Genomic DNA, 15,288 nt, shown 5'->3' with positions numbered 1-15,288 from the left:
CATATGAGGGGCAGGGGAGAGGTAGAGGGTGGGACATTTGTGGACCCACCACTTGCGCCCACCACTTCCAGGACAGTAACGTACATTCTTCCTGACTACATTTGGGGGTCTCGCAATTACACCAGGTCAAAGTGCTTGATTTAGAATTTGGTATTTTCCTTTTTTTGCAGGCAGGAGAAGATTCCGGCTCTCAGCTGTGCAGTCTAGTCCCAGGTTGATCCCGTTACTTTGCTGAAATCACCTGCAGACTTATCGAGGGGCTCTTGCTCTGCTCACGATCGCTGCCGGGGCAGGTGCTGCTCACACTATTCTCACCATAGCTAGATGGAGTTGGCCTTCTGCACGTGCATACAGACACTAAGGTGAGTCTGACGCAAGCGCCGGGTCTGCGTGTAACACATATGTTCCTATACCAACAGCCCTCAGGGGTGGACGAAGGGTCCTGGTAAAACGGGGTCAATATTCGAAGTGATTCAACCAGCCAGAAACAGCTCCTGGAGCACTTAACCGGTTATCACTGCTAAAAATACCCAGTTACTGCCGAAACAAAAAAAAAAAAAACGTCTATTTTGGGGTCGTTCTGGGGTCGAGGTCGGCAATAGCCGGTTAACTGCTGATATTCAACACTTAACCAGCCAGCTGAAAGTCAGTCCTATCTTTATGCGGTAACCCATATCCAGATAAGTTCTGAGTATGTGTTACCAAACTCCGGAAACCTGGAAATTCAAAGGACATGGCCCAACATTGAATCTCCAGGTTTAACACCGGTGCTGGTCAGCAAAATGCGGGCTGGATATTGGGCCCAGTGTCTTTTATGATATAGTTGTGTGGTGTGATTCTGAGGTGTTTATTATGTAGCTGTGGAGGGTATCATGTGATGTCATATGTTATTAGGTGCTGCTGGAAGAAAGTTGACGTGGTTAGGGAAGGATATCGTGTGACGTCATTAGGTGCTGGTAGAAGAAAGCTGTTGTGTGGTTGGAGGAGGATATCATGTGATATCACAGAGTATTGGATGCTGCTGGAAGGAAGTTGGCGTGTGGTTGGCAGAGGATATCATTTGATGTCATAGCGCCCACATGGCATTGATGTGGCACTGTTGGGAAACTGTGGGGTACAAATCAGATAATAAATAAATAAAATAAATATCACAGATCTTAACATTTAAACTTAGAGCAGTAAAAGCATCCACATGAGAGAGATGAACTCATGTCAGGCCACCGTTTCCAGACTGGTAGAGAGACAACTACTGTCGCTCCATTTTTAAACAAGTGACTGTTGCCGTCCTACTTTCAGCCCAAGCCCTGCATGAAGGTATATTTAAGATACCCACCGTTGCTTTCTTTTAACAAAGCGGGCAGTATAGTCCATGTTGGGGTCGAACCGATACTACCTGGTTTTTCAAGCAAATAGTCCGTATTTGATGGGTATATTTTATATCTCGTTAGTTCCTAGAAACGGATTCCTATTTTTCAGTGCTGCCAGCAGTCTGGCCTCATTGCATTGTGGGCAGATCTGAAGAGCCCTAAAGCATTTCATAATATACCAGGACTCGCTCTGTGTCAGGTTTCTCCTCCGCAGCATGTCCACATCCTCCCCAACATCCCCCCCCCCCACCCCACCCCGAGTCACCTTGAAGCCTAGAGAAAAGAGGGCTCAGGGGTGCAGCAGCGAAAGTAAAGAAAGAAACAAAGCTGGCAGCTGCACCCCTGAGCCCTCTTTTCTCTAGGCTTCAAGGTGACTCGGGGTGGGGTGGGGGGGGATGTTGGGGAGGATGTGGACATGCTGCAGAGGAGAATCCATTTGGCCTGTGATCCAAGCATCTGGTGTGTGTGTAAACCTTGATGAAGCTACTCTGCTGTCATCGTGCAACTCCTCTGCCCTCCTGAGAGAAACGTCAGAAAATCAACAATCCACCAGAGAGGAGAGAAGGCTGGAATCTATATAGAAAGGGATAAAACCTGTACCTCCCAGTTCTGCAACCTACAATTTACATGCATGAAAATTCTCCTGGATACGAAGCAGAGCTGGGACATGTGTCCTTATAACCAACCATAAAGAATGTTTTCAGTATCAGCAACACAACATCCATTCACTGCCAGACACTGTATGAAGTGATGAAGACCCTGCAGAAATGCTACTCATAAGCTTAACAAAGAAAATGAGTGGAAGTGTCCAAAGAGATCTCCAATTAGTCATCATATTATGAATTATATAAACGTAGCTATAATGTACCTATATATATGATTTTTTTTTTTTTTTTTGCAATTTTACAATATGTTTCAAGGTTATACTCTTGATCCGGCAAAGTGTTAATATAAGTCGTCATTTAACAAGAAAAATATAATGAACATAATTAACATAATTCTAACACTCAAGTCCACTATTAAGTAGATCCAGGATTCCAAATACAGGAAATTAAAAGAAAATTTACAAAGGTTAATCAGATAATAATAAATTAAATTAAACTCCTTCAGTTCTTTTAGAGGTTATGAATGATGACAAATGTGAGGGGTCCATAAAAACAAACTTAAATGAATTAAGTCAAATGATACATTTACAAGGAAACCTTAAATGAAATACTGCTCCGAGTTGGAGAACGGCGGGTTTTAATAACAAAAATTGTTTACGCCTTTTCTGGGAATAGATTTATTCTTAGGCCCAGGAATAATTTCTCCCGGTTCCTAAAAAACAATTGAAGAAGCCATTGCTTGTCAGGAATTAAAAGCAACAGTAGCTGCCAAAGTTGCTGCTTGAGCTTGAGTCAGATCTAAAGTTTCTTTTCTCTCTTGTTGGCATGTTTCCTTTTGTGGTATGTAATACACCTGATTGAAAGGTGGTAAGCTTGCTTCAGGAATTTCTCAAATTTCACAAAGATATCCCTTTAACATGTCCATTGGTTTTATCATTTTAATCTTGGGGAAATTTATAAATCGTAAGTTATTATTCCTCATATAATTATCGTAAATTTCCATTTTTCTTCTTAAATTAGCAATGTCTTTTAACATTACTGCTTGTAGGTTTCCCAAATCTGTAGCAGTTTTCTCAATATTTTCTTGTTTCTCAATTGAAGCTTTTATATCCAATTCTGTTTTTAACACCCTCTGTTCAATTTCAGTAACTTTCTCAGATATCGCATTAGTTTTGTGAGTAGAGGTTAATGTGAACCGAGAAATTAAATCCCAAAGAGAGTCAAGAGTTACCTCAGCCGGTTTCTCCAACATTCTTAGAGGGATATTATCTACATATTCCAGACTCTTCACCGACTTCATACCTTGTATCCCCGCAGACATTTCAGCAGGGCTGTTCACCTCGGGCGACCACAGTTGTCCCTCAGATAACCCTTCGAGTTGGATTTGAGCTTCTACCCCGGGCTTCACCTTCTCGCTCTTTGGCGGAGGTCTCGGCGATCCCTCGAAGGGAGAACTAGTCGACTGCGGCTGCGGGGCTGGAGTTCGTTGATCAGGGCTCAGAGTAACTTCCTGCCCCGAAGACACTGAATCTTCCTGGATTGCACCGGTGCCTTCCAGGGGTCCGCTCATGATCTGTTGATTCTGTCCCGGGGTGCTCACAAAACGGTCCATGGGACCAGGTATTGAGGTAGGTGGCTGCGAAGCTCAGGCTGCCGCACTTCCTCATCTTTTTGGCATTTTCAAAAGGAAAAAATTGTGAGCTCCTCACACTACCTGAATGCTGGTGGCCATCTTGGATCCATATGCATAATGGTTTTATATTTGTACTTACCTTGTTTGTATATTTAATTGTTTTGTTTTTGCTTTTTTGAAAGTTCAATAAAATTTCAGGAAATAAATAAAAAAAGGAAGTGGCCAAAAACAAATTTATTCCAGGATAGGTTAAAATAAGGACTTTATTGACAAACTCACAGTCCCAAATAAAATTGCATAAGCCTTATAAAGACATGCAATTTGTAGGTGGACCCACTTCCACTCGTTTTGTTTGTTCTGCTGATTTTTTTGTGAGAGGGTTTGGTTTTTTTCTTCCTTTGATTTTGGACTCTTAAAGCATAACTGAATGAAGGCCCCATGAAAAGGCAGCACCAGAAATATTACTGCAGGCCCTGGAGCACCAATACACCTATTAGAAAAAAAGACTCTAAGGTCCTCTCAAGGACCATCACTATCTGCCCCCTCATCAAAAGGAATTGTACAATGTGATACCTGCCAATGAGCCTTCTCAGGAGAAGCCCCCACACTCTGCAATTTACTCCCAGAGGGGCTACGTAAAACAAGAGACAACCTCTACATCAGAAAGCAGGTAAAAGCCTGGCTGTTCTCTCAAGCCATTAATACATAGGGTGACTGACTAAACACTCATTCTCCACCTGGACCAGCTTGCTACACACACTGTAACCTAGATCAGTTCCTTATACCTTGTTTAACTGTACAAAGAACTAGACACCCATTTATTTATCCCAACTGACTTTGTATCACCCATCTTATCCCCATCTATATCTGTACTTGGTCCCTTGGCTGCATGGAAAGCTGTATTGAAGAAAAGCATTAGTATCATAGCGATGTTTTTTGAATGTTCTAATGTGTGATTATTAGGTGTTTCATTGCTATTATATCCATGACATTATTCCTGAGTCGGCTCCCCTGCAGCCTCAATTCATGTCCTCTAGCTCTACCACCTTCCATCTCTGGAAAAGGTTTGCTCAAATATTTGAATCTCTGTATCATATCACCCCTGTCTCTCCTTTCCTCCAGGATGTCCATATTCAGTTCCCCAAGTCTCTCCTCAAAACGTCTTGTGACGCAAACCCCATACCATTTTCATCCTTTTCTTTAAACCGTTTCAAGTCTTTTTATATCTTTAGCAAGGTACGGCCTCCAAAACTGAACACAATACTCCAAGGAGGGCCTCACCAACAACTTGTACAGGAGCATCAACACCTCCTTTCTTCTGCTGATTATACTATCATATCTGAAATTTATGGCAGCGCTGAAGACATATCTTTTCAGCTCCGCCTAGCCTGGTTTTTCCTAAATTGGAATGTTGGGCGCAATCTCACAGACTTGTTCCTTTAACCCTCCCTTCATTGTCTGGGAGGAGTGGCCTAGTCGTTAGTGCAGTGGACTTTGATCCTGGGGAACTGAGTTTGATTCCCACTGCAGCTCCTTGTGACTCTGGGCAAATCACTTAACCCTCCATTGCCATTGGTACAAAATAAGTACCTGAATATATGTAAACCACTTTGAATGTAGTTGCAAAAATCTCAGAAAGGCGGTATGTCAAGTCCCCTTTCCCTTGTCTTCTGCACCAGATTTGATTGGCGTTCCAATCTTCTCTTTCCTTAATGTTTTATTGATTTTATTGTAAACCGCCTTGATGCTTATATGGAAGGCAGTATATCAAGCTGAATAAACTATTATTTATTTGGAGGGCTGCCTGCCTGCACTGATAAATAGTAGTGACCTGATCTATACAGTCTTCTAATTCTCTCACTTGAAATCGAACTCCGTGCTGAATTTCTAAGGAAACAGACATTGCAAATGCAACCAGAGTTCCCCAGACTGAATTGAGCATGACCTGAGCAGGAGATCTGCGGCTGGTGGTATCCCACATGGAGGCAGCAATTGATGTAAAGATGGGCGTTATGCAAGTACCAGAAACATTTGTTATCCAAGGATGACACAGCTCCTACAGCAGTCACTAACTCCCTTAAATGGACCAACTCCATCCAGGGGCATCCTCTCAGAATCACCAGTGTGTCCATAATGCTCTCCTTCTCTCACTGCTCCAAACACTACCACTTCCAGGACATCCAGTGCTGCGAGAGCTGTACGATCCCTGCTTCCACCTAGCTACTGACTTCTGACCCAATGACAATAAGCTCAAGCTGGGAAGGGCACCCCATATTTTGCGATACAGTGAATGGTTCCACTCCAGACACTTCAGAAGTAGCAGTAAGTGCTCAGTAATGCTGCTCTGATGAAGGGTCCCCTGAGAAGACTGGGGAGGCACCTCCTTGAGTTCCTCCTCCTCAGGCAATTTTACAAAGAAAATTGGACTTAAGAAATGAAAAAAACAAACCCTGGAGCACACTGAAAGCTCCTAGGAGTACTGTAGTCTCAAGGTACCTTCCTTCCCCTTTCTGTTGTAACACTGCTCAAGTACCAAAGCAGAAGGCTGTATATCACACAATAAACAGAGGTGTAGATAATACTGTCATACACAGAGAATAAGGCAATCTGCTGTAATTCAGCTAAGACCCAAGGATCAAACACTGTCCATCCCTCAGCAAGACTCTGCTGCAAGAAGGAAGGAATAGAAGAAGTGGGAATCTGATTTTTGGTTCCCTGTGTGGATTCTGCCTCCACTTTTTTTGTACCCGTGGATACTGGTAAAGCTCATTCTCCAAGTGAAACTGTCTTTCCCTCTTAGACAATTATCTTGAAGGTTTGTATGTGACCTCCTGGCTACCAGGGCTATTTAAAAATCTCCCTCCCCCACAGAGTTGCGTAACGTCAGGCGAGGGCGGGGCATGGAAGGAAGGAGAGGTCTGCCCTGCTGCTGCTTGCTGCTGGGAACTTGCGTTGCGAAGGTGAAAGGAGTTTAAGGTTAGTTCCGGAGTGACGGAGGGTGGGTGGAGGTGGGGCCCGGTGACCTCAGGTGGGGGGGCGACCTCGGGTGGGGGGGGGGGGGGCGGGGGGCGGTCTTGTCCGGCTCTCGGCGGCCCTGCTGCAAAAAAAAAGTTTGCTAGCTAGGTCTTATTTTCGGGGGGAGGCCTTATATTTACAAATGTAGCAAAATCGCTACTAGGTCTTATTTTCGGAGGATGTCTTTTTTTCAGGGAAACACGGTACCATCCTCTGCCACCTGTTGGTCAACCAATTTCCAATCCAGTTCACCACTTTGGGTCCTAAGTTCAGCCCTTTCAGCTTATTCACTAGTCTTCTGTGAGGAGCCGTATCAAAGGCTTTGCTGATATCCAAGTAGATCACATCTATCACACGTCCTTCATCCAGTTCTTTGGTCACCCAATCGAAGAAGTCAATCAGGTTCATTTGGCAAGATTTTTCTTTGGTAAATCCATGTTGCCTCGGATCCTGTAATCCGTTGGCTTCTAACAACTATCCTTTCCTTCAGCAGTGATTCCATTATTTTTCCTACCACTGGCGTGAGGCTTACCGGCCTATAGTTTCCCACTTCTTTCCTGTCTCCACTTTTGTGAAGAGGGACCACCTTAATTAAGGAAATATTAGGAGTGGAGTTGCTGCTTGATGGTCCTGCAATTCCAGTAGATAGAATTTAAAACCAGTTTGAATCTATTTCCACATGTGAGATAAGTTATTTATTATGAAGAATGCTAAGTCAGCTTGTATTTTGGATAATTGTCCATCCTATCTGCTGTGTTCCCCTTTCTTTGGCAGTTATACAAGTTTTTATTATCTGGTTAATGCTATGTTAAATTTGGGTTGTTTTGCTGCCCTTGGTGGTAGCATCATTCTTACCCCGATTGTGAAGAACAATAAGGGTAATGTTTCAGATGTTACAAATTATAGACCAGTTGCATCTATTCCCCTTTTTACTAAAATAATGGAGGTCACTGTAATTAGGCAACTGGACGTGTATTTGGATACATTTCAGATTCTTCACAAGTCTCAGTCTGGATTCCACTCGGGATTTAGCACTGAAATGGTGGTTATTTAATTGACAAAACTTGGTAAAATTTATTTGTCCATGGATATAATTCCTTGATTATACAGTTTGATTTGTTGAGTGTTTGTTCTTGTTGATCATGAGCTACTCTTGAGTACCTTGGAGGGGATAGGAATTTGTGGGCCAGTCTTAGCTTGGTTTCAATATTTCTTGGCAAATAGATCAAATACAGTGAAGAGACAGGATAAGTAGGGCTGCCGAGAGGGTGGGGGGGGGGGGGGGGGACAAAAGTCCCCCGGGATCTGACCTCCACAGGAGGCCCGACCATAAGTGTCCTCCCCTTGGCAGTGTTCCTCCAAGCTACTGGCAGCATCAAAAAAGAAAGCAACCTGCCTCCACCTGGACTCGGACATGTTCTCTCTGCTTTGCCCCGCCTCCTCTGACACACAGCAGAGGAAACAATTCGGAGGCCAGCCAGAGGTGAGTTGGTAAGTTGCCTCCTTCTTTTCTTTGGGAATTGGCCCTAGTTAAGCATGGAAGTGATGTGTTTCATTAGGCAGTGTATGGATGTATCAGGGATGTTCTTTAGCTGGAAATTCCAGCAGATTTCAAGAGGGCATTATGATTTGTCGGATTTATTCACAAGAGTTTTGGCCATGTCGGTGGAGAAAGGTATGAAAGTTGCCCATGTTCTATCTGCTGGTATGGGGCCTTCCGTTTTAATTGTCATGTCTAGGTATCCTCCTGTGTTGTTTGTGGGGGTGAGGAGATCTCTTTTGATGGAGATTTTCTGTTTGAAGTAATTGGCCAGCTCTTGAGCCAAGGGATGTTGTCTGTTGTCCGCTGTCAGATCTCGTATGTCCAGCAGTCCATTTACCAGTGTTAATTACCCCCTTCTTTGTCTTCATAATACTTAACTTTGGCTTTCTTGTTTCAGATTTGTATTTTGGATCGTTTTGAGCCATTGTGCTCTGCTTTCATTGGATTTGTGGCAAATCCATTTCCTCTTAAGTATTCTGCAGGCTTTTTTTAAAATCTGTGTTAGTTCCAGGTTGAACCAGGGATGGATTGTTCTCCTGTGGTAATTTTTCAACTTCTCCAGTGCTATTTTGTCCAATGTTGTATGACTCTGCTTATCCCATTGATTCAAGAAGGTAATTGTGTTATGCTCTCTGCGCATATCCAGCAGACTGCCAAGACCTGTCGCTTCTTCCTCTTCAACATCAGCAAAATTCGCCCTTTCCTATCCGAGCACACCACACAAACTCTCGTCCACGCTCTCATTAACTCTCGCCTTGATTACTGCAACTTACTCCTCACTGGCCTCCCACTTAGCCATCTATCCCCCCTTCAATCCGTTCAGAACGCTGCCGCATGTCTAATATTTCGCCAGAACCGATATACTCACATCACCCCTCTCCTCAAGTCACTTCACTGGCTTCCGATCAGATACCGCACACAATTCAAGATTCTCCTCCTTACCTACAAATGCACCCGGTCTGCGGCTCCTCACTACCTCTCCTCCCTCATCTCCCCCTATGTTCCCACCCGTAACCTCCGCTCACAGGACAAATCCCTCCTCTCAGTTCCCATCTCGACCACTGCCAACTCCAGGCTCCGCTCATTCTGCCTTGCCTCACCCTTTGCCTGTAACAATCTTCCTCAACCCCTAAGCCAAGCCCCCTCCCTACCCATTTTCAAATCTCTGCTTAAAACTCACCTCTTCAATGCTGCTTTCGGCACCTAACCTTTGTGAATTATAGTATTCCTATCAGACGGACTCTATACTTGTTTTTAGATTGTACACCTGTCTTTTAGATTGTAAGCTCCTTGAGCAGGGACTGTCCTTCTATGTTAAATTGTACAGCGCTGTGTAACTCTGGTAGCGCTTTAGAAATGTCAAGTAGTAGTAGTAGTATGCTGGTCTATCACACAGCTTTGGTTTATGTTCTGCCAGAATTGGTCTGCATCAATTTTTTCCTCTTGTTTTCTTGGAGTTGGGTCAGGAGTTGTGGGTTCTCGTTTTAACCTGTTCTGGCACTCCAGGATGAATGTTAGCTTGGTCTGACCATGGGGCTGGTGTCCAAAGGGCATCTCTGATTTTCATCTTGTGACGGTTTTCGAGTCTGTAGTCTAGACTGTCTAGCTGGTGTCCTTTGTTGTGGGTGATGTTGGTTGTTGTATGTTGGAAAGTCCACATGTCCAAGAAATCCATCAAGTCTTGATGGATTTACTACTACTACTACTTAACATTTCTAGAGCACTACTAGGGTTACGCAGCGCTGTACAGTTTAACAAAGAAGAACAGTCCCTGCTCAAAGGAGCTTACAATCTAATGGACAACATTTGCAGACAGTCAATTGGGGCAGTCTAGATTTCCTGGATAGAGGTAAAATGATTAGGTGCCAAAGGTGACATTGAAGAGATGGGCTTTGAGTAAGGATTGGAAGATGGGCAGGGAGGGGGCTCTGCGTATGGGCTCAAGGAGTTTGTTCCAAGCATAGGGAGAGGCAAGGCAGAAAGGGCAGAGCCTGGAGTTGGCAATGGTGGAGAAGGGAGCAGGGAAGAGGGATTTGTCCTGTGAGCGGAGGTTTCAGGTAGGAGCATAAGGGGAGATAAGGGTAGAGAGGTAGTGAAGGGCTGCAGATTGAGTGCATTTGTAGGTTAGTAGGAGAAGTTTGAACTGTATGCGGTACCTGATTGGAAGCCAGTGAAGTGACTTGAGGAGAGGAGTGATATGAGCATATCAGTCCAGGTGGAAGATAAGACGTGCAGCAAAGTTCTGAACGGATTGAAGGGGGGATAGGTGGCAAAGTGGGAGGCCAGTGAGGAGTAAGTTGCAATAGTCAAGGTGAGAGGTAATAAGAGAGTGGACGAGAGTTCGGGTGGTGTGCTCAGAGAGGAAAGGGCAAATTTTGCTGATGTTGTAGAGAAAGAAGCGACAGGTCTTGGCTATCTGTTGGATATGCATGGAGAAGGAGAGGGAGGAGTCGAAGATGACTCCGAGGTTGTGGGCAGATGAGACAGGGAGGATGAGAGTGCCATCGACTGAGATAGAGAGTGGGGTAGAGGAGATGTGGGTTTGGGTGGAAAGATAATAAGCTCTGTCTTGGACATGTTCAGTTTCAGGTGGCGGTTGGACATCCAGGCAGCAATGTCTGATAAGCAGGCCGATACTTTGGCCTGGGTTTCCGCAGTGATGTCTGGTGTGGAGAGATAAAGCTGGGTATTGTCGGCATAGAGATGATATTGGAAGCCATGAGATAAGATCAGCAAGCCCAGGGAAGAGGTGTAGATTGAAAAAAGAAGGGGTCCAAGGACAGATCCCTGAGGAACTCCAACAGAGAGCGGGATGGGGGTGGAGGAAGATCCATGAGAATGTACTCTGAAGGTATGGTGGGAGTGATAAGAGGAGAACCGGGAGAGGACAGAGCCCTGGAACCCAAATGAAGATAGTGTGGCAAGGAGTAAATTATGATTGACAGTGTCAAATGCGGCGGATGGACATGTGGAGTTTCCCTATCATTCTGACAATCTAAGTGTAAGTTAGAGCCGCCCAGTATAACCACACTGTCATCGTGAGTGAAGGTGTTTGAGATAAACTCCATGAAATCATCCTATGCATTTGTTCACTTTCCAGGTGGGCGGTAGAATAGGGTAAAGCAGATATTTCCCTGGAGTATGTGGTCGTTACGTTTACAAGTCATGATTTTCAGATAAGGGGTTATGGGTCAGAGGTGAATTTGAGGTTAAAGAAGGATTTGTAGAGAATGGCGATACCGCCCCTTTCTCTAGGCGGCCCAGGTTTGGTGTGAGATTTTGTATCCTGATGGGCTTAATATCCCTGATCACCAGGTCAGTTAGAAATTATGAGTTTAGGAGACAACTTAGGACGTTTGTATTTGTTAAGTTGGTCACCTGATTTATGTATGTATTTGTGGCTTTGATTGCATTATAGTTCTCTTTTGTTATCTGCATTGAATTATATAGGTAAATGCGGGCTGGAAGACTCAGATGTAATGTAATAACTTTTCGTACAGGAACTTGTCAAAACCTTTTTAAAATCCTGCTACACTAACAGTTTATGTAACAAAGAGAGGGAACCAAGTACAGAAAAAGACCAAGCAAAAAAAACAGCACAAAGGGCCTTTAAAAACAAAAGGGAACACAGTTCTTTCATTAAAAAATCCTTTTAATAGTGAACTTTGATTGAAGAAAGACCCGACACGGGCTGTGTTTCGGTGCTACCGCACCTGCGTCAGGGGGTCACACCAATGACAAAGGAGGCTTCAACAGACTAATTTCAAAAGGCTGATGCTTTCCAACAGTGTAACATAGTAACATAGTAGATGACGGCAGAAAAAGACCTGCACGGTCCATCCAGTCTGCCCAACAAGATAACTCATATGTGCTAATTTTTGTGTATACCCTACTTTGATTTGTACCTGTGTTCTTCAGGGCACAGACCGTATAAGTCTGCCCAGCACTATCCCCACCTCCCAACCACCAGCCCCACCTCCCAACCACCGGCTCTGGCACAGACTGTATAAGTCTGCCCAGCACTATCCCCGCCTCCCAACCACCGGCTCTGGCACAGACCGTATAAGTCTGCCCAGCACTATCCCCACCTCCCAACCACCAGCCCCGCCTCCCGATCTTGACTAAGCTCCTGAGGATCCATTCCTTCGGCACAGGATTCCTTTATGCTTATCCCACGCATGTTTGAATTCCGTTACCGTTTTCATTTCCACCACCTCCCGCGGGAGGGCATTCCAAGCGTCCACCACCCTCTCCATGAAAAAATACTTCCTGACATTAGTGCTGAGTCTGCCCCCCTTCAATCTCATTTCATGTCCTCTTGTTCTACCACCTTCCCATCTCCGGAAAAGGTTCGTTTGCGGATTAATACCTTTCAAATATTTGAACGTCTGTATCATATCACCCCTGTTTCTCCTTTCCTTGAGACTTACTTTCATTGAGACTTACACTGTTGCTGTGTGTGAGCTTTGCACTGCATTTCATTCGAAGGAACATATCACACAAAATTTTGGAAAGCATCAGCCTTTTGAAATCACACTAACAGTTTATACCACATTTTTGGGCAACAAATTTAGAGTGAAGAAATATTTTCTCTGATTTGTTTTAAATGCACTTTTCTGCTGATTCAGCATCTCTCCTCTCTCTCTCTCTCTCTCTCTCTCTCTCTCTCTGTCTCTCTGTCTCTCTGTCTTTCCTCTGAGGCTTCCTTGTTTACCTCACTTACCTTTTACTTTGGGAAGGGAGATACTGTGTTCAACTAGTGACATCATGTAACTTGCTGCGATGCCCATATGCAATCCGGTACACGAAAGCACAGATTTTGAAGATCAGTCTTGCTCTTATCAGTAGCCAGTGTAGATATTGCAGGAGTGGTGTTGCGTGGTAGTATTTGGATGTGCTGAAGATCAGGCATGCTGAGGTATTTTGTGCTGTTTGTAGTTTTTTGAGTGTGTATTCTCTGCATCCCGCATAGACTGCATTCACTATGTTCCTCCTCTCCAGTGTTTCAACCATGAATCCTTTTATCTTTTGTGAGAACAGATAAATGTTTGTAGGGTGCTTAGACTGAGCTCTTGAAGAATGATCATTAGGCTAGGGCTGTCAGCTGCTCTTGGATGTGGCAGGTCCTGGTTCTCCAGTGGCAGGAGCTTCCCCGGGCTCAGACAGACATTTTCAGTCTTTCTCCTAGCCTGGCTGGCTGGAGAAGGAAGACGGAGCCCATTAACCATCTGCAAAATCCCAGCAGGCTCAGTTTGGTTTTTATAACTAGGCTCTTTACTGCTTCTTGTAATTTTGCCTTGGCTGCTGCATGCTGGTTTCTGTGCTGAGGTCTCTCTGGCATCTGCACTTTTCTCTGAAACCAGCCTTGTGAGAGCAGAGGTTAAATCTGAGCCCAGTACACACCCGGGACTGTCAGAGCTGGAGAGGCATAAAGCTGCCGGCAGACTATCAGGTCACCAAGAATCGGCATAAAACAGAGTGCAGGGCAAGGAAGGAAGCTATGCACTCATGCTGTCTCATGATTTAGATTTGTTAGGAACCGGGCAAAATTCTGGAAAAGGATGGACTTCACCTTAACTGGGATGGAACCAAGCTGCTGCTGCTGCTAACTTTTAAAATGTTTATAACTTCTAAGAAGGCAAAGCACACAATTGGAATTGTCTATGTACAAATGCTACAGGCCTAAAAGTAAGATGGAGTATATAGCACTAAGCTGTGGGAAAGGTCCCTGTGATAGCGGTGTGGGTCATTTTTCCACAGCGGGTAAAAAGCCCCTCCCCCCCCCAAAAAAATGGCCATGCAGCGGGCAACACTTACCACCACCCATTAAGGTGGTGGTAAGGGCAGCAGTAATGGGGCAGGATGTGGCGATGCCTGGTTAGCACCGTGCTAGACAAAAAAAAAAAAAATTCCAGGGAGTACCAGAAATGGTGTACACTCAATCCCGAACTACCGCCAGCAGCCGCGTTGCCCCGGCAGTAGCTCAATTTAATGTGTGGTAAACCCGCATTGGGCTTACAGCCGCTTTGTAAAAGGCCCCTAAATGATGAGGTAGATATAATAGGCATCTCAGAGACTTGGTGGAAAGAGGACAATCAATGGGACACTGTGTTAACAGGGTACAAATTGTATCGCAATCATAGAGAGGATCAAATTGGAGGGATGGGGGTTGCGCTATATGTTAAAGAGGGAATTGAGTCAAACAAAATAAACATTCCACATGAAACAGTAGCGGCATGGAATCATTATGGATAGAAATTCCATGTGTGAAGGGAAGGAGTATTCTTGTAGGGCTCTACTACCATCCACCGAGACAGAACGAACAGACGGATGAAGAAATGTTTGCAAAGATTAGGAAAGCTGGCAAATTGGGCAACACTATAATAATGGGTGATTTCAATTACCCCAATATTGACTGGATAAATGTTAGAATACAAATCCAAATGGCAAGATGAAGACATATTGCCCTTTGTCCTAAAATTTAATGCAGAAACTGTTAAAATAAGTTAGACCATAAAGCCACATTTTGAGCTACTTAAGACGCAACCCGTGTTTGCACAATCAAATATTTTGTTTTCATACCAAAGAGGATACCAATTCAAAACTGCATAGAGCAATATAAAATCAGAAACTTAAATTCTATCCTTTTTCTCTAAATCACCAGGATTTTAATGAGTCTTTGAACTAATATAATATCATTTAATTATATGTAGCCTCATAAGCCAAGGGTACCTTTTTTCAAATTAGGACACCACTGACTGACATTCATCATCGGCTACCACCACCTACCCAACACCGCAGAGAAAAACTCTCCTATCTATATCTAATCATGAGAGAAAAATCTGCAATGTTCAGGCTCATGGGAAAGAACCAATTTTATAAATTCACAGTTCAAATGCTCATCAAATCTTTAATTTAACCCATAAAACTCTATAATAGGTCTAAAAAAGAAGAAAAAATGTAATTCAACATTGAAAAATACAAAAACGTCAGCCAGGTTGAACAGTTCTATATGTGCACTTAGCTTTGTCTTTTCTAAAAGCTCAATCACTGCTTGTATTCTCTTTAAATCCATCCATGGCTGTAACTTCTTATTCTTTCTTGGGAGTAAAACGTGGACTTTAA

The 15,288-nt window shown here is 44.0% G+C and overlaps 1 protein-coding gene across 1 annotated transcript in view; it reads left to right on the top strand.

Moving 5' to 3' along the window:
- The first annotated feature begins 290 nt into the window (after positions 1-290).
- Positions 291-15,288, top strand: part of HS3ST5 (heparan sulfate-glucosamine 3-sulfotransferase 5) — an 80,212-nt gene continuing 65,214 nt past the window's right edge. The window contains exon 1 of the mRNA XM_030195673.1: positions 291-362. The gene's annotated coding sequence lies outside the window, so the exon portion shown is untranslated. The remainder of the gene's footprint in view (positions 363-15,288) is intronic.

Source organism: Microcaecilia unicolor, chromosome 3 (genome assembly GCF_901765095.1).
Source record: "Microcaecilia unicolor chromosome 3, aMicUni1.1, whole genome shotgun sequence".
Taxonomy (NCBI): domain Eukaryota; kingdom Metazoa; phylum Chordata; class Amphibia; order Gymnophiona; family Siphonopidae; genus Microcaecilia; species Microcaecilia unicolor.
Note: the sequence above shows the minus strand (reverse complement) of the source record. Positions and strands in the feature narration are given on the sequence as shown.